General features: G+C 41.3%; 1 protein-coding gene across 1 annotated transcript in view; it reads right to left on the reverse strand.

The window, feature by feature from the left end:
• Positions 1 to 12,127, reverse strand: part of LOC109916935 (RING finger protein 24) — a gene marked incomplete at its 5' end in the record, with an annotated part of 34,570 nt that overhangs the window by 3,491 nt on the left and 18,952 nt on the right. The gene's annotated exons all lie outside the window — the stretch shown is intronic.

A 12,127-nucleotide genomic window follows, 5' to 3' on the forward strand; every position in this document is an offset into this window, starting at 1 on the left:
GTCCAAACCCACACGACTGTTATTATTATAAAACACAGAACTGCAGATGTTGGAGATCTGAAACAAAGACAGAAATTGCCAGGGAAACTCAGCAGGTCTGGAAGCATCTGTGGACTGAAAGTCCAGTTCTGAAGAAGGGTCACTGGACTTGAAATGTTAACTCTGTTTTCTCTCCACAAATGCTGCTGGATCTGCTGAGTTTCTTCAGCAATTTCTGTTTTTGCGACAGTTATTCAACTTAATTTGTATTAAGACACTTTGGACAGTCTTCAGAATGTCACGGGATTTACATGAAGCCTACTTTTGGCCATGGTCTTCTGGAAGATGTAGAATTATTCAGATGATAGGATTTTAATTCTTAGCTGATTCAACACATCATAGCAGATAATTATCAAAAAAAAAATAGAGTTTGGGATGGAATGTTCCACATTCATGAAAATACCATCCACCTTCCTTCCATCTACAAAAGCTGATGGGTCATTCCGCTTATATATCCATGCTGATCGTTGAAGAGATGAATCATTGAGGGGCAGATCCTCACACAAGAGCCGCACATGAAGTTGTTGTGGATTATCGTTTTTAGTGCTGGCCATTGCTGACAAACCATTGGCCATCGTGATAGTGCATTCCAGGTCACAGGAAGTACTGCCTTTTCCCTCTGTTGTCAACTGGTGACCAGGTACAAAAATCAATATCAAGGGCTGTTGTGTCACACTTAGGCATCATCGAAGCAGAGCTTTGGCTGTTGACTGACTGTCTGTCTCCAGCTGCCCCCTTGGGTTCTTAGAGAGTCTTGGGTAGGTGACTGTCTTCCATCCTGTGGATGTGGCTGAACTAGTGAAGCTGCCTCTGTTTGATGAGCTGACAGACTGGGCAGCTCTTGCCTTTGAGAGGACTGCCATGTTCCTGATTTGTTTCTGACAAGCTACACCCGGAATGGACTGCAGACAGCGAAAACGGAATGGAATGAAAATTCTTGAACTGGACGGATTGCCATCACAAGTAAATATAAATGAGCATTGTCATGCAGATTTACACTGCTGCCAAACTAGTGGGTCAAAAGATGCAAGTATGTACATGTAAAAAGGGATATACATAAATATATATTGTAACAAAATTGCCAGGGTGGGAAAATAGTCAATCCCTTTCCAGCTTCCTCTAGTGATTTGCCCTTTGCAGTGTAATAAGATATAGGTGTCCGGCTGCAAGCAGGCAGATATTTGTCAAGTTTGCTACCTGAGCTGTGTTAGGAAGAGCATTCAGCTAAGCTCAGACACTTGCCTAAATGCAAAGACAATGGAGACTATAACTCCTTACAAGCTCCCCAGAGCACGGGAAACTCTAGATTGAAAGTAGCACATGGTACATTTGGATCTCACTGTAACAGCTGGCATCAAAAGCCTTTGATGCTTTGGTTACTTGATACCCCTGGAAGTGCCACATGCTTCAAGGAGGTCATTTGCTGGATTGGACAGTTTGCCACACAGTAGCAGCTTGGCAGCCCATCAGCCCTGTAACCACACAATAAGCCTCTGTTCTTTACTCAGATTACACAGGGAAAGAAAAGGTGTTTTAATCTCCAGTTTCAATCTCTTAATAAATGTTAAACTCCAAAGAAAGGTGTACACCCACAATCCATCTCTGCTAGAGTATACTTTTGGAACTATAAATGGGGCTCCCGGACTGTCTGACGAATTGAAATGTATTGCTAATGATAGTGAATACCATAAACAAGAGTGGTGCATCTTGTTCATGAAGGGAAGATTTAATCCATGTAGTTAGACCACATTTACTGAACAGCATTATTTGCCTGCCACCAACTCAGCTACTTTCTCCCAATACCTTTAAAATCAAACAATTTATCAATCTCTTTCTAAATTATATTCAGTGACTTGGCTTCCACAGCCTTCTGTGGGAGATAATTCCCCAGGTTCACTACTTATTGAGTGAAGAATTGTTTTCTCATCTCAGTCCGAAATAACCTACTCTGTATCCTAAGACTGTGTCTCCTGGTTCTAGACTCTCTAACTAGAGTAAATATCTTCCCTGCAACTAATCTGTCCAGCCCATTTGTAATTTTATACATTTCAATCAGATCTACTGTCATCTTTCCAAACTCTAGTGAATACAGGCCCAACTGAACCAATTTCTCCTCATTGGGCAGTCCTGTCATCCCTGGCATCAGCCTAGTGAACGTCTGCTGCACTCTCTTTGTGGCAAGTAAATCCTTTCTTGGGTAAGGAAACAATACTGCACCTAATACTGCAGGTGTGGTCTCACCAATGACCTATCTAACTGCAGTAACATGTCCCTGCTTCTGAGCACAAAGCTGCTTGGAATCAAAGTTAACATACCATTTGTCCTCCTAATTGCTTGCTGCATCTTTCTGCCTGCTTTCACTGATTGATGTACAAGGACACCCAGATCCTTTGTATATCCAAAGTTCCCAACATATGAGCATTTAAATAACACCGTTCCTTTCTGTTTTTCACATTTTGCCATATTTTACTGCCCAGTGTCCTCAGATGGGGTCAAATCCCAGCTATGCTGTTTCTGTTCTACCCATGTAGCCTCAGTGGTAACTGTTCCACTCTTGACTCTTCCCTCTTAAGTTGCTCAGTAAAGTTGTGCCAAGCTATGGATCACATTACATGTAAACAACATGATCACTGCAAGTGAACAAACATTTGTACTCAAGTGACTCGAGTGCAGGAAAGCATTTCTTGCAGGGCAGGAGACGGGCTCTCAGAGAAGCGTTATAACTCTCTGAATCTCACGTGAGCACAGTGTTGTGAGAGGTGAACTTACTGAACCAGAAAAAGATTCAGATGGGGTCTGACAGAGTAGGTGCTGAGAAGATGTGGGAATTGAGAACCCGGGGTGCAGTTTCACAGTAACAGGTCTCCCACTTAAAATGGAGAGGAGGCAAAACTTTGTATCTGTGGGCCATTAATGTCTGGAATTCTCTTACCCAGAGAACAGTTGAAGTTGGGTCACTGAATATATTCAATACTGAGTGAGAGTGTTCTGAGGAAGAGTCACCGGACCCAAAACATTAACTCTGATTTTTTCTTCATAGATGCCGCGAGATCTGCTGAGTTTTTCCACCAACTTCTGTTTTTGTTCCTGAGTGAGACAGACTTTTGATTTATAACAGAGTTGATGGTTATAGGGTTGAATGGGGCAAGACAGTATAGTGGAGTCATGGCCATGATCAAATCAGCTGTGATCTTACTTTGTGATGCCTATAAAAGACATTCTCAGCTGTGCTGTCCTAACATTCTGCTCTCTGCTTATTGTCTTGGTGTCAGTTTTGTCTGTGGTGTAGATGCAGACAGCAAATACATTAAATAAATTATTAGTTACACCTCAACTAATACTGCAGAATTCATAGGAAAATGTAATTGGATAACCACCTATAGAGGAAGTGAAATGTCAGGGTAGGGGAATACACAGTGAGAATTACAGGATATAACACAGAAAGATTTAGGGAAAGCCGTGAAATATACAAACTAGGGTAATTTTAACAGAACCGATGGGATAGCATATAATGCTGTTTCTAATGCTGTCAAAATGAGGAAATGAAATCTTTTATCTTTATTACTCACTTTAAAGTCCATTGAAGAGAGCATAGTCACTTCCCAGGAGCGCTTGGAGCACATGCAGAAACAAAAATCTGCTAATATTAAAAATGCACTTGGAAAGTAACAATGGTGGGAAGTTGCATGTAACAATGTGAATCAGCCTTGATGTAAATCACATCAAAGTCATTTGCGGTAATTAAACTTGCTCCGATTGCTTTTGTCAAATTTAAATCTGTGTAATGGGATGACTTTAGGCAGTAAGGTAAAGACCTGCAAGCTTTGTGTTATTTTGATACACAGTGTGACTATTCTATATTGTTTCGACCAGTCCCTTGATGAAGTCCTCAAATTTTTTACAGTTCCAGATGACCAAGTTCCTGGATAAGGAGGGATAAATGATCTCCCCTCTATATTCACCTACGCCGCCAGTGGATCATAGGATTCCTCCTCTTGTAGATGCCTTTCTCCCAGCCCAAATGAAGTTGTGAATAAAAATGAGCCAACTTAACCAGGTTATCTCATGTTAACAAAGACTTACTGAACACAAGCACAGAATAATCCAACACTCATACATAGCTTACAAATGAAAAGTGAATCTAAAATGATAGAAGTTTAAACAGATATACGAATCTAAGTTCTGTGAAGCATAGATTAAGGAATGTTATAGCCATTATGTTCAGTGTTACTGGCAGCACTGATAGTAAATAATGAGCAGTCAATTTCAGGTTAAGTAAACTTATTTTGTCCTGTTGTTGTTCCAGAATTGTTGGTTTTAGCAAATAGAACAAGATATTTTCTCAACCTTTTTTACCTGCAGTGCAGGGGTATTTAATGGTTGTCCTCAATCTGTGACCTTCACCGCATACTAATTGACTAACATACATAGACTAGGGCTGAAGAGGGTTTTAACCCCTGGAAAGGTGAAAACAAAAATATATGCTTCAACTGATGCCCCCAGTTTGGAACATAACTCACAAGAGACAACTTCCTGTTGAAAACGGTCTAATTAGATCATCTTTCACATGTGCCCTTTTGAAGTCTTACTCTTTGAAACTTTATTAGCACCCTACAAAGTGTGACATTTCAAAGGCTCAGACAGGGAATCCTATGCTCAGCAATTGCTTCATTCACCAGAATTGACTTTTGCAGTCTTTGGGAAAAAAAATGCCTCTTCCAAAAGTTCAAATGGCTGTATGTAATTCAGGGTTCTGCTTCTACAAGCTGCAGTCTAGTTTAGAAATTGCTTCTCAGAAGTACCAGGATTGAAGTGGATATAATACCTAGTCCAGTGCAATTGAAGGAAGGTTAGGGTTGGGGTTGAAGGATGCCTTGTCTGCTAGTAATGTCAGACAGCATGACAGACTGTTCATCTGTCATGTGCAGAAATGCATTGTCACAAGGTCACAAGAAAATGCTGAAACTTCAAAACAAATGTGTGTTGATCTGTAAGCAAATACAAAGGTCAAGCCAGCTGTTAAAACGGTGGATCTGGTGACACTGATTATCTCTTATTTTTCAAAACTCGAGGAAATACAAGTCTTTTCTCACTTTTTAGAATTTTGGATTGGGGAGTCAAAGCATTTTTTTAATGGGAGAGCTATGAACGACCCATTCTGTTTGTCTAGATACCTCTGTGTTTCATGATATAGATGCATTAGTCATCATTATCATATCAGGATGTTAACTCAATTTTCATCATTCAGCAGATATCAGAATCCAAGAAATGAGTCTTTGGTGATTTGCATTTGATTGCTCCTTCATACTCACCCTCCTGCATTTAGACATCTAATATATACTGGTGTCTTGTTTGGAATTCCAATCACATAGCTACATGAGGTAATCATTCTACAGAGTTGGAGCCAAGAGCTGTAAATCTATTCTTCTGCAAATAGTGTTCAACTTTCATCGGTATATTGAGAAATTAAGCAGCATTCATTTTAAAACTGACTTCACCTCTTTCCCTGGGTCATGATCTGAAGTTTCTTCTTTTAAGTCTCCTGCTGTCTAAACATGGAAAATTATAAGAATTAAGCAGTCAGTAATTTAAAAAAAATCTTTTGCTGGGAAGTTCCGGTTGACAAGTCATGTGGTACGGGTTGGAAAAGCATATCTCCATTGGGTCAAATAATTTCAATGGATTGATTTATTAGCATTTCCCCAAGGGCTATTATTTATGAGATGATGAATGCTAGGCTGAGTCTCAAAGGCTATGACTGTTTCAGCAGGGGTGATCTGCACCAGTGAAAGTAACATTTTAAAGGTTTATTTCTATGAGATGATAAATTGTCTTTGATATGGGGTCTAAACAGAAGTTTGATTTTTATGTAAAAAGTTAACCATTTGAGAGAAGTTAAAAGCTTTGAATGAGTTTCTTGTATTTACTCTCAAATATGTATGAGTGAAAGTTGTACTCAATTTATTCTTTTCATCTCCACATGGCCTCTGAGGTTTGCCCATGATGAATACTGGGTATGTGGCTATGGAAGTGACATCGGAGTTTAAAGGGCATGAGGGGTGAGTTGGGGGGAGGATGGCATGAGGCATGAAGGGCCATGGGCTTGGGGAAGCATGAGTTTGAAGTGAGGAGCAACAGAGGTCATGAGATTAGGATTTGCATGGAGCGAGTACTAAGGGCCTAAATGGTTTAAGATAACTTGAACAAAGCCCCAGAAAACAGTGGGCCTTCTAACAGTCTGCTCCATGGCCGCTGTACCCCACCCAGACCTCCCTGCAGTGAAAACTGCTTTGACTGGAACTCTCTAAAGGAAGATCTAGTGAGTTGAGAAATTTCTGAGTTATCTGCCTCGGTAGTCACAATCCAGCTTAATCCAGTTTTACAAGCACAAAAGGATTTAGAATTGGTGGAAGTGGGAGCTGGCTATCATTGGCATAAATAACTCCATGTCTGTGAGGCACCATATGGAAGGAGAAAGGAATTAGGGTGGAATAAGATGTAGCCGGGAAAAAAAAATAAGAGCAGGCTGTTCAGCCCATCGAGCCTGTTGGTCCAGTTAATTAGATCATGACTACTTTGTAGGGATCATTAACAAAAACCGAAATTGCTGGAATAGCTCAGCAGGTTTGGGAGCATCTGTGAAGAAAAAATCAGAGTTACCATTTTGGGTCCATGACCCTTCCTCAGAATGTTCTGAGAAAGGGTCACCGGACTCAAAACATTAATGTGATTTTCTCTTCACAGATGCTGCCAAACCTGTTAAGCTTCTCCAGTAACTTCTGTTTTTGATTCTGATTTACAGCATCCGCAGTTCTATCGGTTTTTATTTTGTAGGGATCATGGTATGGCACTGCGGGGTGGGTAGAGAAGTTACAGACTGTGTTTCATTGAACACATGGGTAAAAGTAGAATAAATACTAGCCTCGTGAGAGACAGTCATTTCACAGGAGTGAATTGATAAATGGGCATCAGTGCCATGGAGCTGAAAAATAGAGGAGCAATGCTTCATGTCAACAGGTCTGGGAATGTCGTTCAGCACTTTACCCGGGCTCGTTTTGGTTCCACAGGCATGATGAAAACCTTACAAGGTTAAAAGGCATTACACAAGTGTTTGAGAGAGATGGACACTGAATCTGGAAGTGACAACATGTTCACAGCCTTCAGAAGAAAGGGATTTGGAGATGGGTAACAACAAAAGTCTTGAGAAAAGTTTTCCTGCTGGAGGATGGCTGGGGTGATGACGGAGGTTTGGAAATGGAGCTTGACAACATGTAAGCAAAAGAAACTTCTCAACATCAGCTAACCTGGCGTCAGGGAGAGAATTGGGTGGCTGGGTGGGGGTGGACTCTGCAGTGTAGGGGGCAAAACGATGCTGGAGCTGGAGGAGGTCTCATGGAAAAGAAAAACACTCAATTACGGCAAAGGAGAGATGGGCAAGGAACAGACAGAGGGAAATTCAGATCAGTGGAGAGCAGTGGAGCTCAGCTCAGAATTCTATCGTGGTACTACTCCATAGATGCCTAAATGTATTTATCTGCCATTTCAGAGAAAATGCTAAGTTTAAGCAGATTAATAACACTAACTGAAGCAGAAATTTGTTGGGATTCTGCAGTTATGAGTAGTGTTATGACTCTAAAGTTTTGCCCACCACTTGGGGACGCGAGCATGGCTCACCAGGAATTTCCCACTCTTACTAGCTATGCTTTCAGTGTGGTGGCTGATACACAACCTGTCGGTCCAAGGTAATGCACATGCCTTCCTTGGTCACCAAGTCCCGGTGTGGGACTCGATTCCCGGGCTTGTGGCTCAGAGGCACCATGTGAAGCTCCTTCCGTAAACCAGCACTACCCTGTAATTTCACACTTGTACACTTCAAGACATTGCCTCATAATAAGCTGTCTTTATGAAGAACTTGCCCTCTTTCATCACATTCCATGGATGTAACTCCCATTAAACAGTAAACTTTTATGTCAATACATTTTCCAAGCAACAACATTGTGACCAGCCACTGTCATCAAATAGCTCCTTTAACATTCAATATTTAGCATTCAAAACACTCTGTTCCCTTTGAAACAATGAATCCTTTAATCCTTGCATGCTTGAAGCAGAATACAGTGTCACCACAACGTGTACATTTTCATCCTTGAATATTAATTGTTCAAAAGACAAATATGTTACCATTTCCCTTGGATGTGCCCCTATTTGCTGCACCACATCTCAATAAGAGTATTGATCTTTCTTAAAAAAAATGCATTCTTTCTGATGAATGTTTAAAAAGCTCAGTGTCTGTACTTTTCAAACCTTTTCGGTGGGAGGAGAAAATTCCTCAGGAAATAAGGATGTACTCTGACACTGCTGACACTAATACATTCCCATGTGTCAATCCTGACTGTTCTCAATGATGCCATGCCAGTTTTGGTACATCTATCGCAGCCTAGGAACCCAATTGGTAGATTCCAGGCCACACTCACCTCACACTCCCACCAACCCCTTAATTCCAATACCTGTGCTCAATTTAGCAAGGTAAAAGAATGCTGTAGAAAACCAAAAGAAAAGTACAGCACAGGAACAGGCCCTCCATGCCTGTGCCAATCCTAACTAAACTCAAAAGCAAACCTCTCGCCCTTATTCAGTCTGTATCCCTCTATTCCCTTCCTATTCATGTAACCATCCAGATGCCTCTTAAATGTCACCAACGTGCCTGCTTCCACCACCTATTCTGGCAGTGTGTTCCAGGCTTCTACCACTCTCTACGTGAAAAGCTTCCCTCGCACATCTCCCTTAAACTTTCCCGCTCTCACCTTGAACCTGTGCCCCCTTGTAATTGAAATGTCAACCCTGGGTAAAAGCCTCTGATTACCCACGCTATCTGCGTCTCTCATAATTTTCCAGAGAAAACAATCCTAGTCTTTTTAACCTTTCCTCATAGCCAATGACCTCGAGACCGGGCAACATCCTGATGAACCTTCTCTGCACTCCCTCCAAAGCTTCCACGTCCTTCTGGTAGTGTGGCGACCAAAACTGCACACAATACTCCAAATGCAGCCTAACAAGGGTTTATATAGCTGCAACATGGTTTGCCAACTCTTATACTCCATGCCCCGGGCGACGAAGACAAGCACGCCTTATTCCTTCTTAATCACTTTGGCCACCTGTGTTACCTCTTTTGGGGAACTGTGGACCTGCACGCCCAGATCCAGCTGTATGTTAATGTTCTTAAGAGTTTTGCTATTTACAGTAAAATTCACACCTAAATTTGATCCTCCAAAATGCATCACTTCACAGTTGTCTGGATTAGACTCCATCTGCCATTTCTGTGCCCAAGTCGCCAATGTATCTATATCCTGTTGTATCCTTTCACAATCGTCGGCACTGTCAGCAAATCCACCAATCTTCGTGTCATCTGCAAACTTACTAATCAGACAACCCACACTTTCCTCCAGATCAATTTTATATACTACAAACAATAGAGGACCCAAGACTGATCCCTGTGGAACACCACTAGTTACCAGTTTCCATTCTGAAAAACACCTTTTCACCGCTACTGTTCATCTTCTATGACCAAGCTAGTTTTGTATCCATCTAGCCAGCCCACCCCAAATCCCTTGTGATTTTAGTTTTTGTACCAATCTGCCATGTGGGACTTTATCAAATGCCTTACTAAAGTCCATATAAACTACATCCACAGCCTTTCACTCATCAATTATCCTCATTACGTCTTCAAAAAATTTATTCAGGTTGGTGAGACATAACCTTCCCCAGACAAAACCATGCTGCCTGACGCTAACTAGTCCATTTTCTTCCTATTGTACACATATCCTGTCCCTCGGTATCTTCTCCAAGAGCTTCCCCACCGCAGATGTCAGACTCACCGGCCTATAATTTCCTGGATTATCCCTGCTTCCTCTCTTAAACAAGGGAACAACACTGGCTAATCTCCAGTCCTTTGCAACCTCGCCAGTGGTCCAAGAAGATGTGGAAAGTGGAAGAGGATGGGAAATTTCTAAATGGATTCACAGCAAAGGATGGCAAACAGCAATGAAAGGATTAATCTCTGTTTGCACTTCAGGTCCATTAAAATGGTGAGAGTCCAAGTATAAACCGATAAGGGTGAGTGGGTCTGACTTTTCAGCAAGTCTCTTTCATCAATCATTTGCAAAGGATTGCTGGCCAGACTATACAAAACTAGGTGAAGACGGAAAGAATGTTTTGAGTTGTCTGCAAATAAATGGCTGTAATCTGTTGGATTTGGTTGCACATAAATGGCCGTAATCAGTTGGAATTAGAGTCACTCACTTGATTAATGGCTGTGAGAAGTGAACCTATTTAGACTTTGTACAGGCACAAGACATCCACAGATTCCTCTGGTGACTGTGATATTTAGGATTCCCCATGATTCTTTTGGAACAAGATCAATTTTAGTTTTGAAAATGTAGGCTGATCAATTTTGTAAAGCACAGGTTTTTAAGATTCCGGAAGATGGCTGGGTGAAATGAGCTGAGATACATCACAGCTATAACCTGAGCGGCAAAACCAGCTGAAAGGGCTGAATGGCCCACTTCTGTTCCGATGTCATCAGGTTCCTCTGTGGCAAATTCAGCCTTCAGATGTTAGGGACAAGGCTGTAGCTCTGTTCTCCAACAAGTCTTTGAGAAAACTTGGGCACAAACCAGGTTGTGTCATGACGTCACTGTGACCTAACTGAGGAGTAATGGTGACTTTCTGTGACCAACACCTTTACCTCTTCCCATCAGGTTCACAGCTATTTCTGTGGACGCGTTGACACCTTCACACACAGTTCTGTAGGAAGCACAGCACAAACCAGGCCATTCCAACCCAACTAGATGACTGCATTGTTTATACTCCAAAACAGCTTTCTCCATCTTTCCTTACCTAACCCTATCAGTGAATCCTTCTACTGATTTCTCCTTCATATCTTTGTCTATCTTCTTACCTAGGTATGTAATTTGTCTCAAGGGCTCTTTGTGGCAGCAAGTTCACACCACTCTCTGAAGCGACCAAGTTATTCCTGATTTGCCCAGTGGATTTAATGGTAACTAGCTCAGTTTGTGATTCCACTAATTTGGGAAGCCCACACAACTGGTAATATCTTCTCTATGCCAGCAGCAATATACTTTTTCATACAATCTTTAATGCGGAGAAATGTCCCAAGTCGTTTCACATTATAAAAGAAACACTGAGTCACACAATGAGATATGAGGTGAGATCATAATTACTGTGGTCAAAGAGATCAGTTTTAATACTCTTCAAGGAGGAAAGCCTAAAGAAGTGGACAGATGTGTAGAAAGAATCCAGGCAACTGAACACACAGCCACTGATGGTGCAGAAATTATAACTGGGAAATGCAGATACTTTGGAAATTATGGTACTGAGTGATATTACAGAGATAGAGGGCTCAGGTTATGGAAGGATTTGAAAACAAATTTGAGAATTTTAAAGTCAATGTATTGCTTGACTGGTAGTCACTGCAGGTCAGTGACCACAGGGATGATAGAGGAATAGGATTTGCTGTGAGTTTAGACACAGAAAGCAAAGTTTTCAAATCTATGAAGGGTATAATGTGGAATTCCAGCGAGTAATGCATTGGCATAGTCAGGCCCAGACAATAAAGACATGGATAAGTGTTTCCGAAGTAGATGAACTAAGATGGAGTAATGCCTACTACGGACAGACTAGATTCAGGGAGGATGTATTCCATGGCTGGGGAGCCTAGAACTAGGGGACACAGTCTCAGGATACAGGTAGACCATTTCGGACTGAGATGAGGATACATTTCTTCACTCAGACAGTAGTGAACCTATCACAAAAGGCTGCGGTGGCTGGGTCATTTGAGTATATAAGATAGAAATGACAGATGTTTATTTGGTAAAGATATCAAAGAATAAGGAGAGAAAGTGGGAATACATGCAGTAATCATCACTATTTTTCTTTTATTTTTCTCAATTTTTTTGTTTTGGAACTGGAAGTTGAAGTTTAGAATTGAACTTTGAACAATAGCTTGTTTTAAAACAGAAAAGAACAAAGACATGTGTTTTCTCTTGGGATAGTAGGAACTGCAGAGGCTGGA

Source organism: Rhincodon typus, unplaced genomic scaffold (genome assembly GCF_021869965.1).
Source record: "Rhincodon typus isolate 14 unplaced genomic scaffold, sRhiTyp1.1 hic_rhity00000716, whole genome shotgun sequence".
NCBI classification, from domain to species: domain Eukaryota; kingdom Metazoa; phylum Chordata; class Chondrichthyes; order Orectolobiformes; family Rhincodontidae; genus Rhincodon; species Rhincodon typus.